This window comes from Anolis sagrei, chromosome 6 (genome assembly GCF_037176765.1).
Source record: "Anolis sagrei isolate rAnoSag1 chromosome 6, rAnoSag1.mat, whole genome shotgun sequence".
Taxonomy (NCBI): Eukaryota; Metazoa; Chordata; class Lepidosauria; order Squamata; family Dactyloidae; genus Anolis; species Anolis sagrei.
In genome coordinates, this window is record NC_090026.1 from 126,423,721 (window position 1) to 126,441,889 (window position 18,169).

The 18,169-nt window shown below is 43.7% G+C and overlaps 1 protein-coding gene across 7 annotated transcripts in view; it reads left to right on the plus strand.

The window, feature by feature from the left end:
• ADCYAP1R1 (ADCYAP receptor type I) overlaps nucleotides 1-18,169 on the plus strand; it is a 153,527-nt gene that overhangs the window by 19,584 nt on the left and 115,774 nt on the right. The gene's annotated exons all lie outside the window — the stretch shown is intronic.

An 18,169-nucleotide genomic window follows, 5' to 3' on the forward strand; every position in this document is an offset into this window, starting at 1 on the left:
AAATGACAAACTCAATCCCCCTCCAATCCCAGCAGTATTCAAATTTGGGCATATTGGGTATTTGTGCCAAATTTGGTCCAGGGATTGAAGTTTTAACACAACCACAAGCTTTTTATGCCAGTATTTTACTGAAACCATTAAACATTTGTACCTGAATATTTCAAGCTTGTTCAATAAACGTTCTTGTTATTTTTATCAACTTATATCAGCCTCAGTGTGAATACCTTTGTGATCAAAGCATTATTCCAGTCAGCTTTTAACAACCTTTAAGAAAACTATAGTGACACAGAGTGTGTTACTGAACAACCTCTCAATAATACCTCAGCCTGTTTATTATTAATATGGTGGTAGCGGAACCTTCTGAAGAATCATTTTTACGTCTCTCAGTTCCAGTGGTTCCCAGTTCCTAACTTTTAAATACATAGTTGGTTTAGCAACCATACTCCCTCTATATTTTTGGTGAGCTAGTCTGTAGTGGAGGTGTATATCGTTATAACTTGGTTGAGCAGCGTTGGGATTATTTTTATATATTTCCCCATCTGATAAATCAATTTAAAAATCTTACTACTACTCGGCTGCATCGTTATAGGTGGAAACTCCTTTCCTATAGTTTGAAGCCATTGCTCCATTGCATTCTAGTCCCCAGGGCAGCAGAAAACAAGTTCGCTCCCTTCTCCCTATGACTTCCCCTCACATCTTGATCCATGGCTCTCAGATTTCTCTTCTGCAGGCTAAACATGCCCAGCTCTTTAAGCCACTCCTCATAGGGCTTGTTCTTCAGACTCTTGATCATTTGAGTCTCCTTCCTCCGGACACATTCCAGCTTAGACTACTACAACACACTCTTGTAACCCAGAAGTTTTAAGATCTTTATTCTCAAACACAACCACAAGCTTTTTATGCCATATTTTACTGAAACCATTAAACATTTGTACCTGAATATTTCAAGCCTGTTCAATAAACGTTCTTGTTATTTTTATCAACTTATATCAGCCTCAGTGTGAATACCTTTGTGGTCAAAGCATTATTCCAGTTGGCTTTTAACAGCCTACATGGGGCTGCCTTTGAAGACTAGCTTCAACTAGTCCAATGGTCGGCAGCCAGGTTGTTCACTGGAACGACATACAGGGAACATACAACTCCTTTGTTATGCCAACTCCACTGGCTACCAATCCGCTTCTGAGCACAATTCGAAGTGCTGGTTTTAACCTTTAAAGCCCTAAACAGTTCTGGCCCAGACTACTTGTGCGAACATATTTCCTGCCACGAACCATCACAAAGTTTAAGATCTTCAGGAGAGGTCCTGCTCTCGATCCCACCACTATCGCAAACACAGTTGATGGGGACGAGAGACAGGGCCTTCTCAGCAGTGGCCTCCCTCCTATGGAACACCCTCCCTAGAGATATCAGATTGGCCACCTCCCTCTTGACCTTTAGAAGGAAAATCAAGTTTTGGTTATGGGACCAAGCGTTTGATCAGTGAGCAGCAAGTGGAAGAAGATCACACAACTTACGACAATGAATTGACCTGTATTGGTTTTTGGATTTCTATTTTAATGGATGTGTCTTAATTAATTGTTTTAATTTTAATATTTTGGTTGTACTGTGGTTGTTTTTATGATGCTAGCATCGTATGATGTTTTTGTTAGGCCGCCCTGAGTCCCCTTTCAGGGGGAGAAGGGTGGGGTATAAATATAGGAAATAAAAAAATAAAAATAGAGTCAACATCTCCCTTCAACTGTGGTGCCAAAAACTGGACACTGTGATTCCAGGGGTGGTCTGACCAAGGCAGAATTAAGGGGTAGCATGACTTCCTTGGATCTAGGCACTAGACTCCTGTTGATGCAGGCTTAAATCCCATTGACTTTTGGTTCATAACTTGGTTTGGCCTATGTGCCAAATGAAAAATGAAAAAAAAAATCTCTTTTTGGGTGATGTTTTATTTATTTACTGGGAAAACGGGTTGATTCCGGAGACAAATTGAGTGGGTGAAGGCCAGCCATACGCATACTGGTGGAAACGTACAGAAATGCTTGTATTGCTCATAGCCAGAGGGGACCCTGATAGACTGAGAACAGATACATGAATGCATTGAGTAAAAGAAATGCATGAATACATAATATAATCAAATCTTTGCTAATGGCTTTCTTCTGGCTCAGACAATGAAAAAGTAAATACCATAGAAGCACTGAGAGCATTATTTGTGTCACTGTTGTGAACCTGTCCTTATCCTTTAATCTTGCTTTCTTTGTGTCTTTTGTGCTTAGCATCACGAGGAAAAAAAAGATGTTGGAGATGCTTTTCCACAAATTTTAGGGAGAAGTTCATTGTCTTGCCTCTTGTGGAGAGTTGAGAATATAGTCAGATCCCAATATTTGTGGATTTGATTGTTTCAATTCGCCTTGCTCCAAAAATAACCCCTCTTGGAAGTGTTTATGGGGCTCTCTATACCCTCCAATGCAATTCTGGGACATGATACTGATTCATTTCTCCCACCCTGGACAGTATTCCACAGATATATAAACCCCACTTTCCTAGTTTCCAACAGTCCTCACAAGCACTGAAGATGCCTGCCATAGATTTGGGTGAAATGTCAGGAGATAATGCTTCTGGAACATGGCCAGACAGCCCGGAAACTCACAGCAACCCAGATTCATGGGTCAAAATATTGAGTTTGCTTTCATAGAATCATAGAATCATAGAGTTGGAAAAGACCTCATGAGCCATCCAGTCCAACTCCCTGCCAAGCAGCAGGACCACACCTGGAATATTGTGTCCAATTCTGGGCACCACAGTTCAACAGAGGTATTGACAAGCTGGAATGTGTCCAGAGGAGGGCGACTAAAATGATCAAGGGTCTAGAGAACAAGCCCTATGAGGAGCGGCTTAAGGAGCTGGGCATGTTTAGCCTGCAGAAGAGAAGGCTGAGAGGAGATATGATAGCCATGTATAAATATGTGAGAGGAAGCCACAGGGAGGAGGGAGCAAGCTTGTTTTCTGCTTCTTTGGAGACTAGGACGCAGAACAATGGCTTCAAACTACAAGAGAGGAAATTCCATCTGAACATGAGGAAGAACTTCCTGACTGTGAGAGCCATTCAGCAGTGGAACTCTCCGCCCCGGAGCGTGGTAGAGGCTCCTTCTTTGGAAGCTTTTAAACAGAGGCTGGATGGCCATCTGTCAGGGGTGCTTTGAATGCAATATTTATGCTTCTTGGCAGAATGGGGTTGGATTGGATGGCCCATGAGGTCTCTTCCAACTCTAGGATTCCATGATTCTATGGTCTCCTCAGACTCTTAGATCTCTTTCACATGGACTCTTGCTCAGCTAGATGTCCCTCATCCTTTACATATTATTTCTTATGACTGAGTGCAGTTGAATTTCATTTTCTTCATGTTGTCGAAGGCTTTCATGGGTTGCTGTGAGTTTTTCGAGCTGCATGGCCATGTTCCAGGAGCATTCTTTTCTGAAATGTCACCCACATCTATAGCAGGCATCCTCAGAGGTTGTGAGATCTCTTGGAAACTAGGCAAAGGGGTTTATATACCTGTGGAATGATGTCCAGGGTGGGAGAAAGAACTCTTGTCTGTTGGAGGCATTCATTTTCTTCGTTGTGACCCAGCTCTCCAATATGTGAAGGTTCTTTGGATTCAGCTCTGGGTTAGAATCAAAGGATGGGCCAAAACTAACAAAATGAAGTTCAACAGTGACAAATGCAAGGTACTCCACTTAGGCAGAAAAAAATATATGCAAAGATACAGAATGGGAGACGCCTGGCTCGAGAGCAGTACATGTGAAAAAGATCTTGGAGTCCTCGTGACAACAAGTTAAACATGAGCCAGGAATGTGATCTGGCAGCAAAAAAAAGCCAATGGGATTTTGGCCTGCATCAATAGGAACATAGTTTCTAGATCTAGGGAAGTAATGCTACCCCTCTATTCTGCCTTGGTTAGACCACACCTGGAATATTGTGTCCAATTCTGGGCACCACAATTCAAGAGAGATATTGACAAGCTGGAATGTGTCCAGAGGAGGATGACTAAAATGATCAAGGGTCTGGAGAACAAACCCTATGAGGAGCGGCTTAAGGAGCTGGGCATGTTTAGCCTGAAGAAGAGAAGGCTGAGAGGAGATATGATAGCCATGTATAAATATGTGAGAGGAAGCCACAGGGAAGAGGGAGCAAGCTTGTTTTCTGCTTCCCTGGAGACTAGGATGCAGAACAATGGCTTCAAACAACAAGAAAGGAGATTCCATCTGAACATGAGGAAGAACTTCCTGACTGTGAGAGTCGTTCAGGAGTGGAACTCTCTGCCCCAGAGTGTGATGGAGGCTCCTTCTTTGGAAGCTTTTAAACAGAGGCTGGATGGCCATCTGTCAGGGGTGCTTTGAATGCAATATTTCTGCTTCTTGGCAGGGGGTTGGACTGGATGGCCCATGAGGTCTCTTCCAACTCTAGGATTCCATGATTCTATGATTCTATGGTCTCCTCAGACGCTTAGATCTCTTTCACATGGACTCTTGCTCAGCCAGATGTCCCTCAGCCTTACATATTATTTCTTATAACTGAGTGCAGTTGAATTTCATTTTCTTCATGTTGAAGGTTTTCATGGGTTGTTGTGAGTTTTTCGAGCAGTATGGCCATGTTCCAGAAGCATTCTTTTCTGACATTTCACCCACATCTACAGCAGGCATCCTCAGAGGTTGTGAGGTCTGTTGGAAACAAGGCAAAGGGGTTTATACACCTGTGGAATGATGTCCAAGGTGGGAGAAAGAACTCTTGTCCGTTGGAGGCATTCATTTTCTTCGTTGTGACCCAGCTCTCCAATATGTGAAGGTTCTTTGGATTGAGCTCTGGGTTAGAATCAAAGGATCCAGCGTGGCACTTTGGCATTGCCTTGGGGGCCTTTTATGACTTTGCTTCAGACTCTGCAGATCTTGAGGCTGCCCATAAATCACAGCATATTTTCCCCCCTGTGTGAGATAATTTATTAGTTCCACGTTGCATGAAGTGGAAGAACCGCTTAAGTATTAAGTACTTTAAAAGTTTACCCTCCAAAGGTTTGTCGGTTTCCGTTCTGTAATGAGTTCGGCAATTATCTATGCCTCTTCTCCGGTGACTCTTTCATTATGCCATTATCATATAATGGCTTAAAATTTGACTGCGCCTTCTATTCGGAGCCTGTTTTACTCCATTTGTTTCATCGGGGTTGGATTTTCCTCTCTTTGATAGTGATTCAAAGTTGCTGACAGAGAGGGAATTAATAGGGCAGGAGATGAATTTGTTTTAAGGGAATATGTATTTCGTGGTGACCTGGTTCTTCGTATTTCTCCACCATTCTCACCTTTGTGTTTGATTTTTGTCCTGTCAAATACAGTTGCGTGGAGACAGGCCAGTTGTTTCAGTGTAAAGAAAATACATCACGTCAGGACTGCTGTGAACATGACCTTGGAGATGGTCCTATCGGTCAGATTGCCATTTTGCTCCACAGCAAAACCTGTGTTTGCTTCAGGAGAAAATTGCAGCAATTCTCATTTCTGCAGAGAAAAGAATTAGAGGAAGAGAGGTATAGTAATTCTGCCATATCCAAGCAGGATATATTCCCACTTGGACGGCTGTTTACCTGCAGCCAAGGATAGGATTAAATGAATTTATACTAGCTTACTTCTGGTCCCAAGTGGCATCAAACTGCATTAATTCTACAGTACAGATGCACCCTAAAGCTCCCCAGTAGAGTAGCCATTTAACTTTGCATGTCAAAGGATGTATTTTAAAAAAAATAATGTCTTTCATTGCTGGAATTATTGGGTTGTTGTGAGTTTTCCAGCCTGTATGGCCACGTTCCAGAAGCATTCTCTCCTGATGTTTTGCCTGCATCTATAGCAGGTGTCCTCAGAGGTTGTGAGGTCTATTGGAAACTAGGCAAGTGGGGTTTATATATATCTATAAAATAATGTCCGGGGTGGGAGAAAGAACTCTTGTCTGCTTGAGGCAAGTGTGGATGTTGTAACTGGCCACCTTAATTAACATTTAATGGCATTGTAGCTTCAAAGCCTGGCTGGTTGCTGCCTAGGAGAATCCTTTGTTGGGAAGTATCAGCTGGCCCTGATTGATTATTGTCTGGAATTATCCTGTTTCTGAGTATTGCTCTTTATTTACTGTGCCGTCGCACACTGGGCCTGTACATAAGACTGTAGACAGGACATAAATTCCGTGTGCCCAACGGGACATCGGGGCTTCCTCAGATTAAAGGCCTTTGGATTTCCTTAAAACAGAGTCTTTGGATTGCTTAAAGGTTCAACAAAGTTCTTTATTATTGAAAACAAACAGGTACTTTAAGGCTTTCTTAACAGTCTATTGGCTCTCTCTCAACCTTGTCCACAGGGAGCAGGCACTATCTTCATAAACTGTACATTAACTAATGGGGAAATCCTTAACTTCTAATCTGGACAGTCTGTCTTTGTCTCTGATGGCGTGGAGCCTCTGCACCCGGTACCAAGTGCTTCTGGCTTCTGCGAGTGACCCTTACCAAGCAGAGCTTTGTAGACTTCCAGGGAAAAAGGAGTTCAGGTTTCAGTGATGGCTGTCTGAAGTCCCTCAGCAAAGGAGCTGTAAGGCTGTATGATCCTCGGCCAAGCTGTAGAAGATGAAGCTTTCTACAGGAGCTCTTGGTATTATGTCCTGCATGGAAAGCTTCTCTGTGTGGACTGAACCCAAACTGGCTCCTATTCCCTCCAAAACCCAAAAGGGAGTGGGACCAGGGAACCTAACTATAATTGACAGGTGGCTTGCCGTATGATTGCAGCCAAAAGAAGCCACCTATCTGCAGAGTCCTTGAAACTTAGGACTACAACAAACATTCAATGCAAAGCAAACAAAATTGGAGCTCCTGGTACAGCTGTACCTGCATATTTACTGTCTTGATTTTAGATTTTTTTAAAAAAATACTGGAAGCCAGATTTTGTTCATTTTCATGGTTTTCTCTTTTCTCTTCAATTGTCCACATACTTGTGGATTTCAGTGGCTTCAGTGGCTTCTCAAGGAATAGGAAAGGCACTGCAGACTCATTCAACCAGAGAAGTCAGCCATAACAGAGTGCCTGATGAACCAACCTGAACACAGAAATTCTGGACCACTCTCACAACCACCATGTCAGGCTACGCAGAGAAGCCATTGAAGTCTACAAGCATGTGGACGATTTCATTCCACAGATACAGTTCTCTTTGGCAAAGAATGCTAAAAATACTAAACTACAACTGTCATTATGCCATAACATTGAGCCATGGCAGATAAAGTGGTGTCAAACTGCATCCATTCTCTAGTGTAGGTGCACCCAGTCTTGCAGAGCATCGGCCCATGTCTGTTGTACAGAGAAGCCCAAAAAGCCTTGCCTTTCATTTATGAGATAGGAAGAAGCTTGGAGGATGCGGTTCCCCTCCTGAATGACATTGCTGGGGGATTATAGCAAAACAAACTTTATGCCTCATTTGCTCCATCTGGCCAGTACCAGACGGAAGGAAGCTGTGAGAAACTGCAAACAGACCTCCTGCGAAGCAGAAGGCACTCCTGCTCCGAGAGCCATCTTAACTGAGTCCCCTGGGCTGAGCGCTGAAAGAGATCCATCCAGGGATAAGCAGGGCTGAACAAGAGGCCTGGCAGGACTCCTGGGGAGGGAACAAAAGAAGGCAGAAGTCCCCTGCCCCAGAGACTGTCATGAATCAATGGATCAAATGTCATGGCAGCATCCTACGGTGTCACCTCACTACCTCTGAGGATGTTTGCCATGTTGTTGTTGTTGTTCATTCGTTCAGTTGTTTCCGACTCTTCATGACCTCATGGACCAGCCCACGCCAGAGCTCCCTGTTGGCCGTCACCACCCCCAGCTCCTTCAAGGTCAGCCCAGTCACCTCAAGGATGCCATCCATTTTGCCCTTGGTTGGCCCCTCTTCCTTTTGCCTTCCACTTTCCCCAGCATAATTGTCTTCTCTAGGCTTTGCTGTCTCCTCATGATGTGGCCAAAGTACTTCAACTTTGTCTCTAGTCTCCTTCCCTCCAGTGAGCAGCCGGGCTTTATTTCCTGGAGGATGGACTGGTTGGATCTTCTCGCAGTCCAAGGCACTCTCAGAACTTTCCTCCAACGCCACAGCTCAAAAGCATCTCTCTTCCTTCGCTTAGCCTTCCCTAAGGTCCAGCTCTCACATCTGTAGGTGACTACAGGGAATACCATGGCTTTGACTAGGCAATGGATCTTTGTTGCCAGTCTGATGTCTCTACTCTTTACTATTTTATCGAGACTGGCCATTGCTCTCCTCCCAAGAAGGAAGCGTCTTCTGATGTCCTGGCCACAATCTGCATCTGCAGTAATCTTTGCACCTAGAAATACAAAGTCTGTCACGGCCTCCACATTTTCTCCCTCTATTTTCCAGTTGTCAATCATTCTTGTTGCCATAATCTTGGGTTTTTTGGATGTTTAGCTGCAACCCAGCTTTTGCGCTTTCTTCTTTGACCTTGATTAGAAGGCTCCTTAGCTCCTCCTCACTTTCGGCCATCAGAGTGGTGTCATCTGCATATCTGAGGTTGTTAATGTTTCTTCTAGCAATTTTCACCCCAGCTTTGCATTCGTCAAGCCCCGCACATCCTCGCATGATGTGTTCTGCATACAAGTTAAAAAGGTTGGGTGAGAGTATGCAGCCTTGCCGTACGCCTTTCCCAATCTTGAACCAGTCTGTTGTTCCGTGGTCAGTTCTGACTGTTGCTACTTGGTCCTTGTACAGATTCCTCAGGAGAGAGACAAGGGGGCTTGGGATGCCCATCCCACCAAGTACTTGCCACAATTTGTTATGATCCACACAGTCATGTTTGCCATAGATGCAGGCAAAATGTCAGGAGAGACTGCCTCCAGACCATGGCCATATAGCCTGAAAAAACCTACAACAACCCAGTGATTCCAGCCATGAAAGCCTTCGACAATACATCCTACGGTGTGTTTTTAAGAGTCACTGTCAGTCTACAGAAGCCGAAAAATATGAACAGTCTTTTTTAGTAAGAACATCAGCAGTACACTCATCCCTCCATATGCATCCACAGTTTCAACCAATCATGGTTTGAAAAATTCCCAAAAGCAAACCTTGATCGTTCCATGTGCCAAACACTGCATTAATGTGTAGGCATACACTTTTATTTATTTATTTTTGTCGTGTCAGGAGCGACCTGAGAAACTGCAAGTCGCTTCTGGTGTGAGAGAATTGGCCGTCTGCAAGGACATTGACCAGGGGATGCCCAGATGATTTGATGTTTTTTTAATCATCCTTGTGGGCGGCTTCTCTCATGTCCCCGCATGAGGAGCTGGAGCTGATAGAGGGAGCTCATCCACCTCTCCCCGGATTCGAACCTGCGACCTGTCAGTCTTCAGTCCTGCCGGCACAGGGGTTTAACCCACTGTGCCAACAGGAGCTCCAGTTAGGCATACGCAGCTGCACCCATTCACAGATCTTCAGGCTCATTTCAACATTTGTTTGAGTTTTTTACCATTTTATATAAGGGACACCATTTGACTCTGGCATTCTATATTACTGAATTTGAGCATCCAAAGATTTTGGTATCCATGAGGGAGTTCTGGAACCAAAACACAATAGATACCGAGGGCACACAGTATTGCAACTGTGCACTGTTTTGCAAGACTTTTTCACAGTGAGAAGAATTGATCAAAACTCTCAGTGACTCCTTCTGAGAAGAAAACTAGAAAAGTACTACAGTGCACATCCTAGTACCTATTGGACCATTGCCTGTAGTTTCACCTACCCACATTCAACAAAATAGATCCTCCCTAAGAAATTTTCTAAATCTTCCAGGTGATTTTATGGAAAGCTTGCACTGGAAGCATTTGTTTGAGAGCCCCAGGTGGTGCAGTGGGTTAAACCCCTGTGCCAGCAGGACTGAAGACCGACAGGTCACAGGTTCGAATCCGGGGAGAGGTGGATGAGCTCCCTCTATCAGCTCCAGCTCCTCATGCGGGGACATGAGAGAAGCCTCCCACAAGGATGATAAAACATCATATCATCCGAGCATCCCCTGGGCAACGTCCTTGCAGACGACCAATTCTCTCACACCAGAAGTGACTTGCAGAGTGACTGGAAGCATATGTTTACTTCTGGTAGAAGTCATTCCTTCCAATGGGGTTCACTATTCTCCACTGTTTCCTAATGTTATGGTAAGTTCAGGAATGTGTTTCCCCTTGGATCATGCAGTGCATCCTTTTTCTGTGACATATCATTGGCATTCCTAGTCCATAATCTTCAATGGCAGCGTGAATGGACCACTTTGGATAATTAAATCAACAATGGGTTGTTGTAGGTTTTCCGGGCTATATGGCCATGTTCTAGAGGCATTTTCTCCTGACGCTTCACCTGCATCTATGGCAAGCATCCTCTGAGGATACAGCATCCTCTGAGGTTGCAGGTGAAACATCAGGAGCAAATGCCTCTAGAACATGGCCATATAGCCCGGAAAACCTACAACAACCCAGTGATTCCAGCCATGAAAAGCCTTCGACAATACATGAATCAAGGATGATTCTACTGGCATCCTTAATCCACAGCCTTGAATGATGACTTAGGGTTGAAATAAAGATGGTTCTACCAAGAGAAAGAGTGATTCTGTCAATGCAGGAAGCAAATGTTGGAAATATTTACATACCAAGATGGTTGCCTTCTGCCCCTTATCTTGGTTCTATCCAACATTGTGGAGGATGCCATCCATATTGATAAAACATTCAGATACAAGCCTAGGTTGGCAAGCAGAGAAAAGGTGCCACCATATTCCTCCCCTTAGGCAGCGACAGAGCTGGCACATAATATCAAGGAATTTGAGGAAATTGATGGGAATTTGAGTTGGATTGGTGGGGTGTTATGGGTCTCCCTGGGCTTCCCACACATCTCTGGAAACCTGCGTCGCTACATCATCTGCTATGTGCTTGGATGCCACTTTGGTGAAAGAATAACAATTGCTAACCCTTTTCGACAGCTGATGATGTGCTGATATCAAAACATACTGCAGTGTCCTTGAGGTGTAATTAAAGAGTCCTTTCTCTCTGGTTTTTTAAAAAAGCTTTCCAGTTGAGATCAAGGGTGTTTTAGGGCAGGAGGTGTCCTTAATGCTTGGGGATATGTTTCCCCCTCAAAGGAGGGAATGGTTTTCTCAATTCTTGTTGTTATGTCAACCACACACCCCTGTGTTTAGAGGGAGAAAGACAAAGGGGGAGAGGAGACTAAAAAGCTCTTGATTCCCCTTTTGAAAACTATCCGCACAATGGCTCTGCCTCAGATCGTCGAAGGTCTTTTTTGGGTTTCATGCAAAGCAAGAATTCTGAGTGTCCAAGTGATGCAAATCAGCTGGAGGGAATCTCAGCGGGAACAGCAGGAGGTTTGAACAGATCGATGCATCTCTGAGGCTGGGCAGATTGATGGCAGGAGAAATGGGGGCATCACACGTCTCTATCACAGAACAGCAAGGAGGTCCTCAGCATTTTCCCTTGTGCAGCATAAACCAGAAAAAAATGTTAGAAATTTAGTTCACTTGGTTTAGATTAGAACCTTCTATGTTTCAATTATATGTAGCCTAAGACATGCCGCATTATCATGGGGTGTCTGCGCCCTACACCACTGGAGAAATTACACTGCTTAGCCGGTATTGCACCACCTGACATCCACCGAGAAGTGGCAGCCAATAGTGAAAGGACCAAGGCAGAGACATCTCCAGCTCATCCCTTGTTTGGGTATCAGCCAGCACGCCAACAACTTAAATCTAGAAATAGTTTTCTAAGATCTACAGAGACACTCGCTGGAACACCTCAGCAAGCGAGAGTCCAAAAGTGGCAGGCTCAAACCCAGCACCTCAATCTGTGGGTGATACCAGATGAGAGACTCCCCCCTGGGCACACAGAAAACTGGGCAACTTGGAAGGCGCTGAACATACTGCGCTCTGGCACCACCAGATGCAGAGCCAACCTCAAGAAATGGGGCTACAAAGTGGAATCCTTGACATGCGAGTGTGGAGAGGAGCAAACCACTGACCACCTGCTGCAATGCAACCTAAGCCCTGCTACATGCACAATGGAGGACCTTCTTGCAGCAACACCAGAAGTACTCCAAGTGGCCAGATACTGGTCAAAGAACATTTAATCAACTACCAAGCTCACAAATTTTGTATTTTGTCTGTTTGTTTGCTTTGTTCTGTTAGAAATGTAATATAATTGACTGGTTGCCCTGACACGACAAATAATAGCCTAAGTTTGCATTGTATTATATTGCATTGGTTTGTAGTTATTTGTTTTACAATTGGGTTGCGTAATGCTATATTTGTGTTACTGCTGCCTTTCCATGTGTGTATGTAGCAGATTACAGTTGGCCCTCCACATTTGTGTGTTTCAGTTTTGTGGGTTTAATTATTCATGGATATGAATGTCCTCTCTAGTACCATAAAGGAGGTTGACTTTAGAGTTGCGCCAGAGCAGGGCTTCTTCAACCTTTTCTACCCTTTTCTGCCAAAGAATTTTTATGTGACTCTCTCTTATATATAAATGAAAATGCAATGTTAGTTTGTGGGATTAACATAACTCAAAAACCACTGGATGAATTGACACCAAATTTGGACACAAGATACCTAACAACCCAATGTATGTCTGTCACTCCAAAAATTGATTTTGTCATTTGTTGTTGTTGTACTTGCTGGGATTTATAGTTCACCTACAATCAAAGAGCATTCTGAATTCCACCAACAATGGATTTGAACCAAACTTGGCACACAGTTTTCCCATGACCAACAGAAAACTCTGGAAGGGTTTGGTGGGCAGTGTCCTTTGGTTTTGGAGTTGTAGTTCACCTTCATCCAGAGATCACTGTGCACTCAAGCAATGATGGATCTGGACCAAACTCTACACGAATACTCAATATGCCCAAATGTGAACACTGGTGGAGTTTGGGGAAAATAGAATCTTAACATTTGGGAGTTGTAGTTGCTGGGATTTATAGTTCACCTACAATCACAGAGCATTCTGACCCCCACCAATGACAGAATTGGGCCAAACTTCCCACACAAAACCCCCATGTGGGCCACAGCAAGTGTGGCAGGGGACGGCTAGTATCTATATAAATAAAAATGTAATGTTAGTTTGTGGGATTAACATAACTCAAAAACCACTGGATGAAGTGACACCAAATTTGAACACAATACACCTGTCAGGGCAACGAGTGACCATCACTCACAAAAACACTGAAGAACTCGGCGGAAGGGACTTAAAAAGCCAAAAACGCAAAAAAATGTTACAGCACATGTGCAAAAACGAGTCCCCCAGCAAACAAAACACACAATAGCATATCCACACTCTCTTCCGGACTATAGCTCCCAGCATCCCCTAGACCAGGGCCTTTGGGAGAGGAGGATGATCCAAATGCACTGCTTCCAAGATGCAAGCTTTCTTCTCCTTGGATGTCTTTGAGAGTATCCCAATCCCTGCATATTTCCAATTTCCTATTCCTGGACTGCAATTCCCAGCAATCCTCCAGATAGAGAGATTAGATTGAGATAGGTAGGTAGGTAGGTAGATTGATCAGGAGGACTGCTGGGAGTTGCAGTCCAAGAATAGGTAGAGAAGGAAGAAAGGGGAGAAAGAGGAAGGGAAAAAGTGGGGGGAAGAAAGGGAAGAGGAAGAGAAGGAAGGAAGGAGAGAAGGAAAGAAAAAAGGGAAGAAGGAAAGAAAGAGAGAGAGAGAGAAAGAAAGGAGAGAAAGAGGGAGGGAAGGTTGGCCACAGCAATGTGTGGCGGGTAGGTAGGTATATATATATATATATAGAGAGAGAGAGAGAGAGAGAGAGATTGCTAAACAGGCTGATTTTTCTTTTTGGGACATACAGCTTAAAGCATTTTCTGCAGAGTTCACTGTAAACACTGCAAGTTGTTGCTAACAGATTTATACAAATGAGTGGTGTTCAGAATCATTTTTGTGACCCCAGCATTGAGCCGAAGGGGACCCCATTTGGAGTCAAGACCCACAGTTTAAGAAGCACTGCCCTAGAGGACCTGGAGATTCCTAGTTAGAACATTTTTCTAAGGATGTTTAGGTCTTCCAGTCTGATTCTGATTGATTTTGTACAGGAAGCAAAGGTGAGGGAAAACTCTGGTTTGTCTTTGGGGTTCGCAGCTTTGTGGACAGCTGGATTAAGTCATTTTCAGCCCAGTCCATTGTACATATCATCATCATCATCATCATCATCATCATCATCATCATCGACTATCACTCGTGGCCAAGTTTGATTGTCTTCCAAGTGTAAGGTCTTGGTATTGGGTCCGTAAGTGACTGCAGAGACCTGATCCTGATCCACATGTTCTTTCGCAGTGAGAACACGGAAGGCTGTCCCAACAAGGGTTGGATTGACGTGTCTTCCTCTAGACATGTTTCCCCTTTTCACCCACCATTTGTGCCTCTTTAAAATACACAGCACTGTTGGTCACAGCTGACCTCCAGTCGGAACGCTCAAGGGCCAAGGCTTCCCAGTTTTCAGTGTCTATGCCACAGATTTTAAGATTAGCTTTAAGCCCATCTTTGGATCTCTTTTGCTGTCCACCAACATTTTGTTCTCCATTCTTGAGTTGAGAGTACTTCTTTTGGAGATGATGATCGGGCATTTGGACAATGTGGCATTCATTCCAGCGGAGTTAATGGCAGAGAATCATCGCTTCAATGCTGGTGGTCTTTGCTTCTTCCAAAACGCTGATGTTTGTCTGCCTGTATTCCCAAGAGATTTGCAGGACTTTTCAGAGGCAACAATGATGGAATCATTCCAGAAGTTGAGTGTGATGTCTGTAGGCGTATAACAGATCTAGGAGGACAATGGCTTTATAAACAATAGGCCTGGGTAACAACAGAAAAATTTGTTTCTAAAATCAATTCGTTTTTTGGGGTTTTTTGCGTTTCAATATTTAAAAGAATTCTGAAATTTTTCTTTTAAAAAGTTCGATATTTACGAAATTTCGTAAATGTTAAAAAAATTACGAAACATTAACGAAACAAATACGAAACAATAACGAATCAATTCGTTAATGGCGGACGCGGCCGCGCAATACGCTAAAAAACCTCCAAATGGGACAGGGGGAACTTCTGAAGCTTCCCTCTCCCTCTGTTGTTGACTGTTGGTGTGATATTATAATTTTTTTTCACTAATTAAACAAAAAACAACTATAAAACTTGCCCCAGACATGCGGAAATAATAACGAAACAACCTCAAACCGATAACGAAACGAATACATAACGAATCCGAAGCATTTACGAAACGAATTTAAAAATTCGTTTCATTTTTAAGTTGCTCCAGAATGGTTCGTTATCGCTTCGTTATAAAAAAAAATAACGAATTTTTAACGAATTAATGAAACGAAACCTCCCAGCCCTAATAAACAAGTATCTTGGTATCTCTACAAATGTCCTGATGCTCAAACACTCTCTGCCTCATTTGAGAAAATGCTGCACTCACAAAGCTCAGATGGTGTTGTACCTCAGTGTTGATGTTGACACACACCCACTGCCACCCATCAATCAGCAAAGGGATGGGTCATCTTTGTGTTGATACCATTGTCCCTGTGAGAAACAGGTCATCATGGTTGCATCTGCCCAAGTCAGAATGGGGCAGCCAGACAGCCAACGAAAAAGCACACTTGTTGATCATGCAGGTGCCCTGTTATAACTTCTTCAGATGCAACCACACTGACCAGGTTCTTGTAAGGAGCTCCATGGCTGATGAGGAACAGCAGTAAGGACAAAAGGACAAGCCAGCAGAGGTAATGTTGGCATGACTCAGCTGGGCCATAGATTTCAGTTTTTTCTGTAATCACCTACTTTTACGACATTTTTTTCGGACAAGTATCCAGTCTAATTCTTTGGCATACTCAAAAGGGACATAAGATCCAATTAGGGATCAATTAGTGAACAGGATGATGTCTCAAAGCCAATCAAATTTAGTGAAAGAAATTCAGAGAATGTAGATGAAAATGATTAAGTGTGTGGACAATGCTTCCTGTAGCAGGTACTAGATTATGCCAGGCAATTAGGGATTACAGAGACCAAATAATCAGAGCTGGTCACATATGGTTGGAGTCCTCATGGACAACAAGTTAAATATGAGCCAACAATGTCATGAGGCAACTAAAAAAGCCAGTGGGATTTTGGCCTGCATCAATAGGAGTCTAGTGTCTAGATCCAGGGAAGTCATGCTCCCCCCTCTATTCTGCATTGGTTAGACCACACCTGGAATACTGTGTCCAATTCTGAGCACAACAGTTGAAGGGAGATGTTGAGAAGCTGGAAAATGTCTAGAGGAGGGCGACGAAAATCATCAAGGGTCTGAAGAGCAAGTCCTGTGAGGAGCGGCTTAAAGAGCTGGGCAGGCATGTTTAGCCTGAAGAAGAGAAGGCTGAGAGGAGTCATGATAGCCATGTATAAATATGTGAGAGGAATACATAGGAAGGAGGGAGTGAACTTGTTTTCTCCTGCCCTGGAGACTAGGACGCGGAACAATGGCTTCAAAGTACAAGAAAGGAGATTCCCTCTGAACATGAGGAAAAACTTCCTGACTGTGAGAGCTGTTCAGCAATGGAACTCTCTGCCCCGGAGTGTGGTGGAGGCTCCTTCTTTGGAAGCTTTTAAACAGAGGTTGGATGGCCATCTGTTGGGGGTGCTTTGAATGCAATTTTCCTGCTTCTTGGCAGGGGATTGGACTGGATGTCCCATGAGGTCTCTTCCAACTCTGATTCTCATTCTATGGTTGTCAATGTGAGCAAAAGAGATCACTTTCAAGAAGTTGTGCTCTTTACTTTGGACAAGAATCTCATCTTACAGAGAATAAAAGCAGAGTATAAATACTAATACTTACTGCTCTTAATAAAGTCCTTTCAACCCTCCGGTGTGAGTACCTTTACCATAGATCTCTTCCCCACAAGATATTTTGTGCCGGTGTCAGCAAGAGTATCCCATTCACATTTTTGCATACGTTTGCAGAATCCTGTATGACACAGTATAGCGTAGTAGTTCTGCAAGTGACCTTATGTTATGGCTGGCCATGCAATGTCTTGGATGTACTGTGGACTGAGCCCCATTCTCATGTTGGAAGTGAGAATTGGCTGGCAGTTTCTCAGCAGGCAGCCTTATTGTTTCAAGACAGACCCTGTCATAGCCAATGAACACATTTGCAAATATTGGATTGCATTTCGTATTGCAGTTATGGATTTATAATCTAGAGTTGTTGTTTGTTGTATGCCTTCAGGTTCCTTCCGACATATGACTAACCCTAAGTAACTAACCAATGTGGAATGTCAGTGATTTGTTACATCCTCACTTTTCAAACCCCCCAAAATGAGAAATCCGCCTTTGCGTTGTGCTTAATCATTTTTCCATCTGCGTTGCTTGGCTGTGGTTTTCATTTGTGGTTTTCCTCCTCCTTTAGGAGCCAGCGTCCATTTAATTTGATGCTGAGGCTGATATTCACTTGCTTTGCCTGATCATGAAGCAGCCGATGCTTTAAGCAATGGGGCAAGGTGCATGTTTTGTGGCCATTATCCTGAAAGAAGTGCCGTGTTGTTGGGTACATTTGCAGAAAAGACTGACAGGCAATCTCTGGAGACGTGGTTTCTGCCGGTTCTCTCACTTAGAGGCTATTGAGGTAGAGGCAATTAGTGTCTGAAAGACACAGCGGCATGTATCGAAATAAGTGCAAGGAATCACGCAGGGAAAGCAAGAGATGCTGTTGCTTGGTTTACCTGCACCTCCTGCAGTGGAGACACAATTGTATAACATTACATCCTTGCAGGAGGGAAGAATGAATCATTGAACATATTTGACAAGACTTGCATCCATATTGCAGAATTAATACACTTTGGCACCACTTTAACTGAGATCTATAGTTTGGTGTTCAGCGTTTTTAGATCAGTTTTATGGACCTCCATCTGTTAGTAAAGGTAAGGTAAAGGTTTTCCCCTGACATTAAGTCCAGTCGTGTCTGACTCTGGAGGTTGGTGCTCATCTCCATTTCTAAGCCGAAGAGCCGGCATTGTCCGTAGACGCCTCCAAGGTCATGTGGCCAGCATGACTGCATGGAGCACTGTTACCTTCCCGCTGGAGCGGTAC